Below are 16,905 nucleotides of genomic sequence, written 5' to 3' on the forward strand. Positions count from 1 at the left end.
AATTTAAAAATATTTAATTGCTAAAAAATGCTAATGATCATCTGAGCCTTCAGCAAGTTCTAATCTTTTTGCTGGTAGAGGGTCTTGCCTCAATGCTGATGGCTGCTGACTAAGCAGCATGGTGATTACTGAAGATTGGGATAGCTGCAGCAAATTCTTAAAATAAGACAATAATGAAGTTTGCCCCTTTAATTGTCTCTCCCATTCATGGAAGATTTCTCTGTAGCATGTGATGCTGTGTGATAGCATTTTACCCACGATAGATCTTCTTTCAAAATTGTAGTCAGTCCTCTCACACCCTGCCACTGCTTTGTCAACTAAGTTTACATAATATTCTAAATCCTTGTCATTTCAAAAATGTTCACAGCATCTTAACCAGTAGATTCCATCTCAGGAAACCCCTTTTTTTGCTTATCCATAAGAAGCAACTCCTTACCTTTTCAAGTTTTATTATAAGATTGAAGCAATTCAGTCACATCTTCAGGCTTCACATCTAATTCTAGTTCTCTTGTTTTTTTCTACCACATCTTCAGTTACTTCCTCTACTGAAGTCTTGAACCCCTAGAATTACATGAGGGTTGGAATCAACTTCATCCAAACTCCTATTAATGTTTATTTTAGCCTCCTCCCATGAATCACAAATGTTTTTAATGGCATTTAGAATGGTGAATCCATTACAGAGGTTTTCAATTTACTTTGCCCAGACTCCATTAGAGGAACCACTCTATCTATGGCAGCTATAGTCTTACAAAATGTATTTCTTGCATAATAAGACTTGAAAGTCAAAATTACTTCTTGGCTGGGTGTGGTGGCCTATAATCCCAGCACTTTGGGAGGCCGAGACAGGTGGATCACCTGAGGTCAGGAGTTCCAGACCAACCTGGCCAACATGGTGAAACCCCGTCTCTACTAAAAATACAAAAATTAGCTGGGCATGGTGGCACATGCCTGTAATCCCAGCTACTTGGGAGGCTGAGGCAGGAGAATCACTTGAACCCAGGAGGTGGAGGTTGCAGTGAGCTGAGATTATGCCATTGCACTCCAGCCTGGGTGACAAGAGCAAAACTACATCTCAAAAAAAAAAAAAAGTTACTTCATGATCCAGGGGCTGCAGGATGGATGTTGCGTTAGCAGGCCTGAAAGCAACATTCATCTCGTTGTACATCTTCATCAGAGCTCTTAGGTAACCATATGCATTTTCAATGAATGAGCAGTACTGTTTTGAAAGCTATCTTTTTTTCTGAACAGTAGGTCTCAACAGTAGGCTTAAAATATTCAATAAACCATGCTGTAAACAGATGTGCTGTCATCCGGGCTTTATTCTTCCATTTATGGAGCACAGGCAAGGTAAATTTAGCATAATTCTGAAAGGCCCTAAAATTTTCAGAATGGTAAATGAGCATTGGCTTCAAGTTAAAATCGCCAGCTGTATTAGCCCCAGCAAAAGAGTCAGCCTGTCCTTTGAAGCTTTAAGACCAGACATTGACTTCTTCTCTCTAGCTATGAAAGCCCTAGGTGGCATCTTCTTCTGATAGAAGCCAGTTTCATCTCATCAAAAATCTGCAGTTTTTGTGTAGCTGCTTTCATCAGTGATCTGAGCTAGATCTTCTGGACAACTTGCTGCAGCTTGTCCATCAGCGCCTGCCACTTCACCTTGCACCTGCATGTTCTGGAGATGGTTCTGTTCTTAAACCTCATGAGCCAACCTCTGTTAGCTTCCAGCTCTTCTTCTGCAGCTTGCTCGCCTGTCTCAGCCTTCATAGAATTGAAGAGAGTTAGGGCCTTCCTGGATGAAACTTTGGCTTAAGGGAATGTTGTGGCTGATTTGATCTTCTATCCAGACCACTAAAACTTTACATCAGCAATGAGGCTGTTTTGCTTTCTTATCATTTCTGTGTACAGTGGAGTACCACTTTTAATTTCCTTCAAGAGTTTTCTTTTGCATTCATAACTTGACTGTTTGGCACAAGAGGCCTCACTTTCAGCCTGTGTTGGGTTTCGACATGCTTTCCTCACTAAGCTTGAACATTTCTAGCTTTTGGTTTAAAATGAGAGACATGCAACTCTTCCTTTCATTTGAACACTTAGACATCATAGTAGGGTTATGAACTGGCCTAATTTCAATATTGTTATGTCTTAGGGAATAGGGAGGCCTGAGAAGAGAGGCAGAGAGATGGTCAGTGAAACGGTCAGAACACATATTGATTGATTAAGTTGGCTATCTTATGTAGGCGTGGTTTGCGGTACTCAAAAGCAATTACAATAGTTAACACCAAAGATGACTGATCACAGATCACCATAACAGATATGATGATAATAATGGAGAAGTTTGAAGCATTGCCAGAATTACCAAAATGTGGCACAGAGACACCAAATGAGCACATGCTGTTGGAAAAAATGGCACCAGTGGCCTTACTCAACTCAGGGTTGCCACAGACCTTCAATTTGTAAAAAGCACAATATCTGTGAAGCACGATAAAGCAAAGCACAATGAAACAATGAGTGCCTGTATGAAAATGGCTTTCTGACTGGGTGACAAAAGAGTTTATCTTGTTATCTACAGAATACAGTAGAATGACAAAAATCACTATTTTTTGTTTTTTTAAGACCGAGGACAAAAAATAGTTTTTTGGGGGGAAACTAAGAAAAGGAACAAAACAAAAGTGGTCATGTCAGAAACTATCCATATGTGGACTCAGTGCACAGATTCTCTTCCTACCTGTGAAATGAGAAAAATAGAGTTTGTTTGAAAAGCAAGAATAATTAATGATGGTTTCAGGAAACAGCTAACATATATGAAGTCTTTGTGAGAATTTTACCAAGTCAACACAAGAATAGTTTTTTCTCCAGTGTTTTATTTTATTTTATTTTATTTTTAAGACAGAAAAGCAGAGTAATTGAAAATTAACACATAATCTTAGAGAACTGCAGGGTCCTTGATGTTGGCAGGTGTCCAGAGCCTGTCTGACAGCCTGGGCAGACCGCCAGTTTTCAGCTGCTTCTGGGTTGGGATTAGATTCCATTTCCACTCAAGCATTTAAGGTAAACCTTTCACCAGTTCTAACTCAGATTGGTACAAACAGAAAGTTTGAGTATTTCCAAGTCCATACTTAAATACCTTAGTTTGAAAAATAGAAGCTGACAGAAGCATAGTAAGTGATAGTTTTCTTCTTCTTTGCATTGGACTGAGGCTTGAGGTCCTGAGCATGACCAAGCATCACATCCATCGTAGATCGTCGGCAGAACCAAGTGGAAGGAGCAGGTTCGGGGAAAAAGATCTCAAGTGTAATGTTGCCGTGTTCAGATTGAGATGCTTGTGGGATGCCGGGAGTGAAGATGAGCTTTGTAAATTTTGGATATGGGTGGGGCAAGGAAAAGTGTGGATCTTTTTCAGATTTCTTCCTGGCTTGAGTTAAGGTCCCTTTGGTCAAAACACTGGAGGAGGATTTGTGCCAGAAGAAGAGGGTTGGGAACCAGACCATCGTTTTTGTCTTCCAGATTCTTCCAGCGAATCTCACGTTCACACCAGCAAAAGGGATACAAATACTTAGAGCCAACAAATGACCAGTAGAACCTGACATGCATACATGCGCACACACCCCTTTTCTCCCTAGCAGCCCCCATACAGACTCTTCCTCTCTCACTATATAATGTCTCTTTCTCTCTTTCTGATACACACATGAACACACATGCACTTTTTAAAAACACATTTTTACACACACATGCTTTGGGGCTTTTCACTGAAATACCTTTTGACCTTATCTCCTAAGAAGTTGATTCAGTGTAGTTGCTACGGTCAAGTGATGGTGATGGGCCACAGCCTGGCACGTAGAACAAACATCTCTGAATGCTGAAATTCCCATGCTGATCCAGCCTAGACGTACTGTGTTTAACCAGAGATTTTTTTTCACTCCTCTTAATATCAAACTAGTAAAATATTTCAGCTCACTGTAGCTAGTAAAGCAAACACTTAAAGTAAATCAGTACAGTTCTCAACTTTTTCGTGGATCTTATTGGGGAATCTCCAGTCTACTCCCCACTTTACCCCCAATTTAGTCTTTTCTTTGCACCTGCAGGGGTTTTTCTGAAATGCAAATCTGATTATGTTGTTATCCCGATTAAAACTTTCCAGGGGCTCTTCTTTGCTGCAGCACTATCTAGTAGCATGGAATTGTTCTGTGCTAACCAGTATGGGAGCCAGCTAGCCACATGTGTCTGTTGAGTACCTGAGATGTGACAGAGAAAATGAATTTTTAATTATTTATTTAGAGGTGGAGTTTCATTCTTGTCACCCAGACTGGAGTACAGTGGCACAATCTCAGCTCACTGCAACCTCCACCTCCTAGGTTCAAGCAATTCTCCTGCCTCATCCTCCTGAGTAGCTGGGACTACAGGTGTGTGCCACCACACACGGCTAATTTTTCTATTTTTAGTAGAGGTGGGGTTTTACCATGTTGGCCAGGGTGGTCTTGAACTCCTGACCTCAGGTGATTCTCCTACCTCGGCCTCCAAAAGTGGCTGGGATTACAGGCATGAGCCACTGTACCTGGCCTAATTTTATTTAATTGGAGTGAATTGGAATTTAAATAGCCATAGGTAGCTGATGGCCACACAGTTCTACAAGCTAAAACCCCCATTCTTCTGTGTGGCTTGCAAGGCCCTTGTTTCTGAGCTGACCCTTGCCAGCCCTTCCAGCCCTACCTCATCCCACTCTCTCTTCTCAGCATCCATACTCAGAAGCACTTGGACCTCTCACAATGCCCCAGGCAGGCAACTGCATATGCCACTTCTCCCTGAAGGACCTCCCCGTCCTTTTCACCTTTGTTCTCTCTTCTTTGTCATCTAATTCTTCCTTCTCATCTTAGCTCTGACTTCTCCAGGAAGCCTTCCCTAACACCCTAAAACTATATTATGTGGTCTTCTGTGAGCCACAGCATCTGGTACATATCATAGTATCATAGTAGCTGTTTGTTCAATGCCTTTCTAGACTACAAGCTCTTTGAGGATGTAGACTCCCCAAGCTTGGGCCAAAAATGGATTCCGTCTCTCAAAATCTTCTTGCTGCTGCTTGCCTCTTAATTAATACTTCCTCTGCTAGGAAAGGGATTTTCTTTTTTCAGTTATTTCAAATAAATCACTAGTACTGCCTGCTTATTCCATTCAGAGCGGGGAAATTAAAAAGAAAGGTATTATTCCTCTAATTTATACATATTATGTGTAAACATAATATTACATTGCCTTTCACATGAGTAGCTAGTAGGAAGTTTAACCGATCACTAGAATTTTATGTACATTAAACCCAAGCATTGATTGATGGCAGGTCCTTAACCTCATAGAGCTTATTTACTCAGGAAGAAAACATAAATGGGAGGGGTCGGGAGGGAAGAAAGTGGAAGGACTAGATATGTTTTCTTGTTCAATATGATATCTATTTGGTGAAGATTTTTGATGCAGGCCAGGTGTGGTGGCTCATGCCTATAATCCCAGCACTTTGAGAGGTCGAGGTAGGTGGATCTGGATTGCTTGAGGCCAGAAGTTTGAGACCAACCTGGCCAACATGGCGAAACCCTGTCTCAACTAAAAATACAAAAATTAGCCAGGAATTGTGGTGTGCACCTGTAATCCCAGCTACTCAGGAGGCTGAAGCAGGAGAATTGCTTGAACCTGGGAGACGGAGGTTTCAGTAAGCTGAGATTGGGCCACTGCACTCCAGCCGGAGCAAGAGAGTGAGTGAGACTCCGTCTCAAAAAGAAAAAAAAAAACAAAAAACTTCGTGTTGGGAAAGAGGTCATTTGACAAATTTAGATAGCACCACCACCACTACTTTATTAAGACGAGACCCCACTGGGTAGATATGCACAGGAAAGGTGAGTGGTGGTGAGCAGTTCTTAGAGCCCCATGTCACTCCAGCTCCTTCATTCTGTCCATAACCTGGCTGTGCCAGAGAACCTATAGAGCCTGGCATGTCACCGGGCTTGTTTGTGTCTCTCACAGGTCCTCATTGGACAGCATTATTTTTTCTCATTAGCTTGTAATACAGTGAAGGCACAGACTAGTTTCTTTCCCTTAAACAGAGTTGATTGCGTCAAGCCACAACCTATGAGACAGTGAGCTGTTGGAAGGATGTTTTTCCTGTACCTCCTTGCCCTTTGTGGCTAAAGTCCTTTGAGGAGAGAGAATCCAGATGGGGAGTGTCCTTACATTCTGTAAATCCATCTCTTCCACACTAGTGCCTTGACATTGTGTATTTTTTTTAGTGACATTGTGTATTTTATTTAGTGACAGAGGAGTAAAGGAACTTAATTTGCTGAGAATTATTTATGGTGTGCTGCAGGATCACATGTTAGAGAAGAGTAACATTGCTTGCCCCATGGATCTGAGAGTCTCAGTCGGGCATTTAGAATACTGTTATACCGATATAACAGCAGGCATGTGTTTACATTGCTGTAACAGAACACAGCTTTACGTACTGTGATCCACAGTTGTTGTCTTCAGGCCGGGCACAGTGGCTCATGCCTGTAATCCCAGCACTTTGGGAGGCCAAGGTGGGTGGATCACCTGAGGTCAGAAGTTCAAGACCAGCCTGCCCAATATGGCGAAACCCCATTTCTACTAAAAATACAAAAAAGTAGCCAGGTGTGGTGGTGGGTGGTGGGTGCCTGTAGTCCCAGTTACTTGGGAGACCAAGGCAGAGAATCGCTTGAACCCGGGAGGCAGAGGTTGCAGTGAGCTGAGATTACACCACTGTACTTCAGCCTGGGTACAAGAGAGTGAGACTCTGCCTAAAAAAAAACCACAAAACAAAACAAAAAAATGTTGTTGTCCAGTGTAAGAATCTACTCTGAAATGTGCTACTTTCAGTACTAATCCCTAGCCTGCATCCACTTACCTAGGGTTTCCTTGCTAAAGTCACTGATTATTCTGGGTGTTCGGGTTTTCACTGGAATATTTTTTCGTATGTCTTCCTTCCGCTTTGGTGGTTCCTACAGATTTCTCCCACCATGGCAGAACTATTGATATTTCTTCAACTTCAGGACTTTCCAGAGTCAGAGAATTGTCTTATAATTTAACTGTTAGAATCAGCTGGCCTTGTGCATTTATTGTGGAGGACACAGAAATGCTTTTCTGAGCTTCCCACTCAGCATTTCTAATAGAGCGTCGGTGTGGGATCTTTCTTGGGACAATTTGGTCTATTTGAAGTTGTGGAGGCCAGGCTATGTGAAAGATGACAGTGGTCTTTTCTTCTCCTAGCCTTAAATTTTAGCAGATGATAAAGGGAAACAGCAGCTAGATTGATTTATGTTTATTTTTAAGAGACAGGGTCTTGCTCTGCTGCCCAGGCTGGAGTTCAGAGATGCAGTCACGGCTCACTGCAGCCTCAGACTCTTGGGCTCAGGCACTTCTCAGCCTCCCAGGTAGCTAGGACCATAGGCCTGTTGCCACCACACCAGGCTGAATTTTTCATTTTTTTTTATAAAGACAGATTCTCGCCATGTTGCCCAGGCTGGTCTCAAACTCCTGTCCTCAAGTGACCTCCCACCTTGGCCTTCCGAAATGCCAAGATAGATTGAATTTCAGATTAAAAATGACTGAATTGAAAGTGACCGAAGTGACCCACATTCCAGTGTGTGGCTAATTTTTGGTTCCTTCCATCCTTGGTTTCCTTCTTTGGCCTCTGTGACAAATTCCTCTGGCCGCACTCATTTCTTACATGCTGGTGCTCTTCAGGACCCTGCCTTGGGCCTACACTCCCATTTTAGTGATCCTACATCTAACCCCCTACCCAAATCAATCCTCTGAGTTCCAGAACCATTTATCTCAGTGCCCACCTGGCATTTCCACTTGGGTGTTTCACAGACATCTTAAAGCCAACATATCTAAACCTAGACTTTCTCCCCTCTTTTCACCTCTCATCACCTTTTTTCACATCTTTTCACCCCTCTTCCTTCTCCACAGCTTCAGCTCAGTAAGTGGCAGCACCAGCCACCTCTTGCTGAAGCCAGAAACCTGGGGATCTTTTTACTCCATCCTCTCTCTCTCTTCCTCTCTCACACCAGCCAGCCAGTCACTAAGTCGCTATTTTTTCAGCTTTATTGAGTTACAATTTATTTACAATAAAATTCATCGGCCGGGCATGGTGGCTCATGCTTGTAATCCCAGCACTTTGGGAGGCCAGGCAGACATGTCGATCACTTGAGATCAGGAGTTTGAGACCAGCCTGGCCAACGTGATGAAACCCCATCTCTACTAAAAATAGGAAAAATTAGCTGGGCGTGGTGGTGCGAGCCTGTAGTCCCAGCTCCTCAGGATGCTGAGGCACGAGAATCACTTGAACCCAGGAGGCAGAGGTTGCAGTGAGCCAAGATCACACCACTGCACTCCAGCCTGGATGACAAGAGTGAGACTCCATCTCAAGTAAGTGAGTGAATGAATGAATGAATGAATGAATAGGCTTGGGCAACCGTTCATGGTGCCCAGCCTGTCTCCCCAGCCTCATTTTCCGGTGCTCTCCCCTACGCTTCAAGCTGGGACTCTTTCAGTACCTGAAGTATGCTGTAAATTCTCTCAGCTGCACTTTTGCACATACCCTTCCCTCTGCCTGGGACCCTCTTCATCCAACATCATCACCTAGCCAACCCTGTTTGTCACCCAAGTTTCAACTTTGATGTCACTTTCTGAGGGAGGACTTTTCTGATCTCCTGGACTAGGTCAAATCTTCTATTTATGATCTCCCCAAACATCCTTTTATAACATTCCCTACCCTTATAAATAATTGATTAATGTCAGTATTTCAGTATTCCTCTCGAGATTGGGCACTTCACAAGGATAGAGCTACATTTGTTTATCACTGTAGTTCCAGTACTGATGTAGTATCTGGCACATAGATACTCACTAAATATATTGAAAACTCAGTACAACTAAATATTTACTATTTGGCCATTCTGTGTCATACAATTCACTTTTGCCTCCCAATCAAAATTCCAACTGCAACTACGTTGAACTTGATGCATTTGTAGCTTATCCGTGTAGGATAAGTCATTATCCTATTTTCTGACCTTATAGGTAAACCCTTTAGAGTTTATATCTGTTTTCTAAAATAACCACAAAAAGTGCTTTCATGAGGAAGGCAAGAGCATTGTTCCGAAACAGATTTCTAGTGTTCATGTCTAGCAGCTACTTTGTTTTACACTTGACCCTGATTTAACTTGTTGCTCCTGGCTTATTTCTTAAACTTGGCTTTATAACCTCGTGTTGACCTCTTGTCAGACTCCAAAGGCCAGTTTCTTGCTGTGGTTCCCTTTGGACTGCTGTCCTTGCACTTTGGCCCTCGGTCATTTTGTAGACTTACATACTACCTTCAAACTTAGACCCAGTGGAGGAGCACCTGAAATCCTTGTAGCCACTGTTCCAACATGGACAGTCCAGAATAGCGTATTGCAGCCTGGAATGGTCCTGTTAGATTAGGAGCACCCTGGAGTTGATCCTGGGCTAGAAGTTTGCCAGGAAGAAAAGTATGTTAATTCCAGAGTTGCTTTTCCTGGGAGCTTCTTCCTGTTGTGATAACTTGGAAGAGTGCAGCTATCTTCCTTAGTTTCTCACCTTCATCGCAGTGAATCCCTAGGCTACCTAAAACTTATCTAAGGCATAGAAGGGTTTGAGAGCCACTTTGGAATCAAAGCAGACTTACGGATGTGGTTGTAAGCCACTTTAGTTCCTAACATTCACCTAAATTCAAGAATATAAGACAAAGACTCCTGACCTCTTCTCAGATATTGGCATGGTGCACAGGTATATAACTGGCCTCAGAACACTTCCAAGCCACCACATGGTATACACAAGGGCAGGGGCTGGCAAACTACAGCTTGTGCCAACTCCTGCCCTTATGTATACTGTGTGTATACTTGTTTTGTAAATAAAGTTTTATTGGAACATACTTGTTTATATATTGGCTATAGCTGCTTTCCCTACCATGGCAGACTGAGTAACTGCAACAGAAACCTTATGGCCTACAAAGCCTAAAATATTTACTATTGGGCCCTTTAAGAACAATAGACATTTCACCTTATCTTGGATTTAGCTGCTAAAAAGAAGAGATACAGCTCTATATACAATTTTTTTTTATTACTCAGAATTTAAGAGCTGATAAAAGGTACTTTATAAGTCGACATGTTGTGGTCCATTACTGTACTCAACATAGATAATGAAATATGATTACAAGGCTGGGCGCTAGTGGCTCATACCTCTAATCCCAATACTTTGGGAGGTCAGGGTGGGAGGATCACTTGAGGCTAGGAGTTCGAGACCAGTATGGGCAAGAAGCAAGACCCCATCTTCACAAAAATTTTTTTTCTTTAACTCTCTGGGCCTGATGCTACCCGCCTGTAGTCCCAGCTACTCAGGAGGCTGAGGCGCAAGGATTGCTTGAGCCCAGGAGTTTGAGGCTGCAGTGAGCTATGATCATATCACTGCACTCCAGCCTAGGTGACTGAATGAGACTCTGTCTCAGAAAAAAGAGAAAAGAAAGATTACATCAAATTTAGTAGGCCTTTACATCTTCTTTATTAGTAGTATAGTAGCAGTAGTCAGAGGTACAAATTTGGCCCCTTTGAAATTTAGAATAACAAATATGGAGATGAATTTCTATTCTCTCACTTCAGCTTGCCCAAGGACTTGATTATTGGGAGGATTAATGTGACTTAGTGTTTGAGTTCCCGTGAAAGTAAAAGAGTATAATATACTTATTCAGAGAGCAGCTGGTAATTAGTAATTGAGAGAAGGACTGCCTCCATCAAGGAAGATAATATTAGTAAATAATTGTCCTACCAACACTCAACCAGTACATTAGAGATTGCTTTGACAGAACTGTTCGGTGCTTTTAACCTTCAGAGATGACTCCCTTAAATATCTAACACTTTGAAACAGTGGTCGCCAGAATTACTCTCATTGTTTGAGGAGAAATGACAGTGTTGGGAAAAAAATTATCTTAAAATCCATTATAACAACTCTTTGTAATATTCCCCAAATTCTGTATTTTCACTTACATTACATATATAAAAATTGAGGTGCCATAAGAAAACCTCACTGAACTCTGCCCATCAATTCAAGAACAGAAATTCAATCTAAACTTCTGCCCCAAATTGTGTATTTCCCAAATGCGGATCAGCTCCCTGGTCACACACACACTGTAACTGTGCTCTTGCACTGACAGCCACCTCAGCGCAGCACTCGCCTGGCTGAGTGACTCGCGGCAGGAGCTCCCCTGCCTTCTCTGCCACGGCACCTGATGTTACTCCTGTCCTTTGCTGCTGTCAACTCCATTTCGCTTTAAGCGTGGCGTGGCTGAGAGAGTATGAGCCCTGAAGTCACCTAGGCCTGGGTTCAGGGTCAAGCTTTGTCACTTACCTGTTGACGGAATTGTCAACACTTAAACACTTAAGTACTTTACACTTAAGTACTTCTTTCTTTTTGTTGGTTTGTTTGTTTGTTTAAGACGTTGGTTGTCTGGCTCTGTTGCCCAGGCTGGAGTACAGTGACACAATCTCGGTTCACTACAAGCTCTGCCTCCTGGATTCAAGTGATTCTCTGCCTCAGCTTCCCAAGTAGCTGGGATTACAGGCACATGCCACCACGCCCAGCTAATTTTTGTATTTTTTAGTAGAGACAGGGTTTCACTATATGTTGGCCAAGCTGGTCTTGAACTCCTGACCTCAGGTGGTCTACTCCTCAGCCTCCCAAAGTGCTGGAATTACAGGCGTGAGCCACCACACCCGGCCTTAAGTACTTCTTTAGAAGTAACAAATTACTTCATCTTTAGGCTAATTCATTAGTTCAGCAAATATTTGCTGAGCATCTGATATGTGCGAGGCACTATTTTAGGAGGTGCCTGGTGATTTAGCTGTGTAAAAATAGGTCCCTGCTTTTATGTAGCTGCCGTTCTAGCAAAGAAGACAGAAAGATATTGTTTTATAATATAATAAAGAATAGTGGTAAATGCTGTGCAGAAAAATAGAGAGTGAATGGGGCAGAGAGTTTCAGGTTTTAGATTGGATGATCAGGGAAGGACCCTCTGGAGAGATGACTTTGATCAGGAATCTGAATGATGTGAGGAGGAAAGAAAGCCATGCCAGCATCTGAGGGAAGATTGTTCCAGACAGAGGGAATGGGGAGGATAAAGGTCTCATGGTGGGAAGGCACTGGGTGTTTTCTGGAATAGCAGAAAGGTCAGCATGGGCCGAAGCGCGATGAGCAGAGAGATGAGTGTAGAAAACCAGCTGGAGAGGCAGCAGGGGGCCAGACCACACAGGGGAGATGGGATTTGATTTTTAAAAAGCATTTTTAATAAGATATACTGTAGAATACTTTTAGGCTGAAAGAAAAGTTGCAAAAGTAGTACAGTAAGTTCCCATATACATACCCCTTCCTCTGTTTTTTTTTTTTTTTTCTTTCTTTTTTTTTTTTTTTTCGAAACAGAGTCTTACTGTCACCCAGGCTGGAGTGCAGTGGCTCGATCTTGGCTCACTGCAAACTCCACCTCCTGGATTCACACCATTCTCCTGCCTCAGCCTCTCTAGTAGCTGGGACTACAGGTGCCCGCCATCACACCCGGATAATTTTTTATATTTTTAGTAGAGATGGGGTTTCACTGTGTTAGCCAGGATGGTCTCAAACTCCTGACCTCAGGTGATCCCCCCGCCTTGGTCTCCCAAAGTGCTGGGATTACAGGCATGAGCCACCGTGCCTGGCCCTGTTTCTTCTATTGCTATCTTCTATTGCCTTGGTGCACTTGTCATAACTGAGAAATCAACACCCATACACTACTGTGAACTAAGTTCCAGACTTTATTCCCGTTTCACTAGTTCATCGAGTCATGCCCTTTCTCTGTTGCGGGATGCCACATCTCATTTAGTCATCCTGTCTCCCTGGCCCCTTCTGTTCTGTGAGTTTCTTAGTCTTTTCCTTGTTTCTCATGACCTTGGCAGTTTTGAGGAGTACTGGTCAGATATTTTGCAGAATGTCCTTCATAATTTTCTCAAGATTAGACTGTGTTTATGGGTTTAGGGGAAGAACACCACAGAGGCGAGTGCCCTTCTCCCTGCATCATAGAGAACCTGCTGTCAGCATGAGTTCTCGCTGCTGATGGGAACCTTGGTCTCCTGGCCAAAGCAGCATTGACAAGGTTTCTCCACTCTTTTCCTACTCTATTCTTTGGAAGTCCCTAAGCATGGTTCATACTCAAGGGCAGGGGTGAGGAATTAAGATCTACTCGCCTGGAGAGGGAAGTATCTACACCCTCTATATATCTCTCATTTGTTGATTTAATCATTTATTTATATCAGTGTGGACTCATGGATGTTTATTTTATGCTTTGGGTTATCACCCAACACTGTTTAATACATTATTTATTTTGTTGCTCAAATTGTTCCAACTCCGACTAGTGGGAGCTCTTTCTGGTTGGGACCTGTGTCCCTTTGACATGCCACCTTTTATTTTTAAGCGCTTACTTAGGTTGTGGCATTACAACATGCTCCAGGCTCATCTTGTATTCCCTGCCCCAGCCCTAGAATGAGACATTTTTCTGGGGAGTCCTGTCTCCTTTATTATAGAATGGTATGAGAAATCAATATGAATAGGCCGGGCACGGTGGCTCACGCCTGTAATCTCAGCACTTTGGGAGACCAAGGCGGGTGTCACCTGAGGTCGGGAGTTCAAGACCAGCCTGACCAACATGGAGAAACCCCATCTCTACTAAAAATATAAAATTAGCTGGGGTGGTGGCGCATGCCTATAATCCTAGCTACTCGGGAGGCTGAGGCAGGAGAATTGCTTGAACTTGGGAAGCAGAGGTTGCAATGAGCCGAGATCACGCCATTGCACTCCAGCCTGGGCAACAAGAGCAAAACTCCGTCTCAAAGAAAAAGAAAAAAAAATCAGTGTGTATAGGCTGGGCACGGTGGCTCATGCCTGTAATCCCAACACTTTGGGAGGCCAAGGCAAGCAGATCACATGAGGTCAGGAGTTCAAGACCAGCCTGGCCAACAGGGCGAAACCCCATCTCTACTAAAAATATTAAAAAATTAGCTGGGCATGGTGGTGAGCACCTGTAGCCCCAGCTACTCAGGAGGCTGAGGCACGAGAGTCGTTTTAACCAAGGAGGCAGAGATTGCGGTGAGCCTAGATCGCGCCACTGCACTCCAGTCCAGCCTGAGTGACACAGCGAGACTCCATCTCAATTTAAAACAAAAAAAAAAGAAGGAAAAAATAAAAGAAATCAGTATGCGTATATGCACATGCCTGTATTATTTCTCTATCCATCTGTATCTGCATTAAGCTATATGTGAGTTATGCTGAAGTATCTGACTCTAATCCAGTACCGCTGGGTTTCCTCTAGCTGTCCCCACCTTGGTTGTCTGTAACTTCCCTCTCCAGGGGTGAGACACCTGGCTCCCATCTACCATCCATTGACTTACTTGTTCCATGCCAGCAGCATGTGTAGCAGTTTCAGAATTATTAGTTAGGACCCTTGATTTATTTTTTAAGCAGATTTATTGAGATATAACTCATAGACCATACAATTAATCCATTCAAGATGTACAATTCAGTGGTTTTTAGTGTGTGCACAGAGTTTTGCAGCCACTACTGAAAACAGTTTTAGAACATTTTCCTCACCCCAAAACTGACAAGGCCACTCATTGCAGTGTGGAGACTCAACTGTAGAGTATATGAGCAGAAGAGAGCACAGTCAAGAGGCTATTGGAGCAGTCTAAGCAAGACCTCGTAAGAAGTTGCTCATGAGAAGTCATGGCGGCAGTAGAGGTGATGAGAAAATAGAGCCACCACGACTTGCAGTGGATTGGATGTGTGTTCAAGGAAAAGAGAGAAATTAAAAAGACCCCTCTGGTTTTGGCCTGATGGCTGGGTATAGCGATGCCATTTATTTAAGTTGGTCAGTCCGGGGAAGAGCAGGTGAGGAGGTGGAGTAGAGACAGTCAAGAGTTCTATTCTGAGCATGTTAGGTTTGAGATGCCCATTGGGCAGCCAAGGGGAGGTGTTGAATAGACCATCAAGTACATGATTCTGGAGCTCAAGGGAGAGGTCAGGGCTGGAGATGTAAAATCATGAGGGTTACCATAATCCCTTTCTTGTAAGATTGTTCTGAGAATAACCAAGAGAAGATATATAAAAGTGTCTTGATAGGTCACAGGTACCTTGTTGATAATGACTATGACAACATATGTGCCAGATGCTTTTTGACATTATTTTATTCAATCTTCCCAACAGTCTACAAAATAAATATTTTAGGAGGTAGATTTTATATTATTAATATTTTACAGATGGCAGGACTAAGCATAGAGAAGTTATTGTCCAAGTGGATTAAAAACCAAAGCTCGTGCTCTCAATTGCTGTATTCCACTGCCTCCTAGTTGGTACATAATTGTTACCATTGGCTCCAGGCTGCTCCTCTACACCCAGCCTCAGGACAAGGTCAGGGCCTTGTCCTGCCTCTGACCTCATCCAGCTATTGCTTACCCTTCATCCCCGCTTCCCCCATTTCAGTCCCGTCCCCTTGCTCCCTGTCCCTACAGATGTGCCTCCTGACTATGGCCTGCTACCACTAGAAATTCTGCTGACATCACGAGATACTATCACCATCTCTTGGAGAGCAGTTCTCACACTGGAGTGCAGCTAGCACACCTGCAAACTTGTTCTAAATGCAGATTCCCAGGCTGCGTTCTCAGATTGATTCAGTAGAAGCCTGGGATTTCTAAAGGAGGTAGTCAGGGAAAACATATTTTTAGAAATGCTGCTTTAGACTCTACCAGTCCCCTTCAAGGCTCTCTGTCCTCAGCTGTGGTCATCATTAGCATTGGCTTAGAGCTAGGGGATGCCTTGAGGGAATGTGCTGATCAGGGTGCCTTACGGAATGTCCGTCTTATTGTCACTCCTCATTTTAGCTCTGTGGTCATTGTACTGACCTTTGCTTTTGCTGATCTCCCTGATTGGATAAAATTGTATTGTGTCCTCTGAGATTGGTGTGGTCGTTTCTTTTCCTACTAGAGTGTTGTTAGCACCATCAGAGCAGCAGCCGTGTCTGGGTTTTGTTTACTGTGGTGTCTTCATCACTGGATACCTAGTAGGGCTCCGTCCATTGTTTCAGGTGCCAGTTTCCGTCAGTAATGCTGTTAGAACGATTGACTATTTAGGCATCACCTCCTTTTACGGATTGAATTGACATTTGACAGTTTAGGAATTCTTGTTTTTATAGGAAAAAATCTGAATTGTAAACTATTGACTCTGCTTTGGAAAAACAAATTTCTAAAACTTTGTTTATTAGTTGGGAGTTATATATATGTTGCATATTTATGTATATATGTATATTTATATTTTACCAAAAAGGAAAGAGTTTAAATTTTCTTAATCTGGTAAAATAGATACAACTTTGAATGGGGATAAAACAACATTACACCCCACACTGCAAACAAAATTATCAGAAAATTCATGGTCATTTAACTTCCTTATCTAACTACTAAGAACGCTTTTCATTGTGTTCTAGATCTCTAATTATATGACAAACAATACTGCTTCTGAATAGAAGTCCTCCTATAGGCCGGGCCTGGTGGCTCACGCCTGTAATCCAAACACTTTGGAAACTGAGGCGGGCGGATCACCTGAGGTCAGGAATACGAGACCAGCCTGGCCAATGTGGCGAAACCCCATCTCTACTAAAAATACAAAAATTAGCCGGACATGGTGGCACACACCTGTAGTCCCAGCTACTTGGGAGGCTGAGGCAGGAGAATTGCTTGAACCTGGGAGGCAGAGGTTGTAGTGAGCCGAGATGGCGCCACTGCAATCCAGCCTAGGCGACACAGTGAGACTCTATCTCAAAAAAAAAAAAAAAAAAAA

General features: G+C 43.0%; 1 protein-coding gene across 7 annotated transcripts in view; it reads left to right on the top strand.

Annotated features, from left to right (window-relative positions):
• The window catches only part of DTNB (dystrobrevin, beta), a 285,440-nt gene that overhangs the window by 182,945 nt on the left and 85,590 nt on the right, over nt 1-16,905 (top strand). The gene's annotated exons all lie outside the window — the stretch shown is intronic.

Source organism: Colobus angolensis, unplaced genomic scaffold (genome assembly GCF_000951035.1).
Source record: "Colobus angolensis palliatus isolate OR3802 unplaced genomic scaffold, Cang.pa_1.0 Scaffold109, whole genome shotgun sequence".
Lineage (NCBI taxonomy): Eukaryota > Metazoa > Chordata > Mammalia > Primates > Cercopithecidae > Colobus > Colobus angolensis.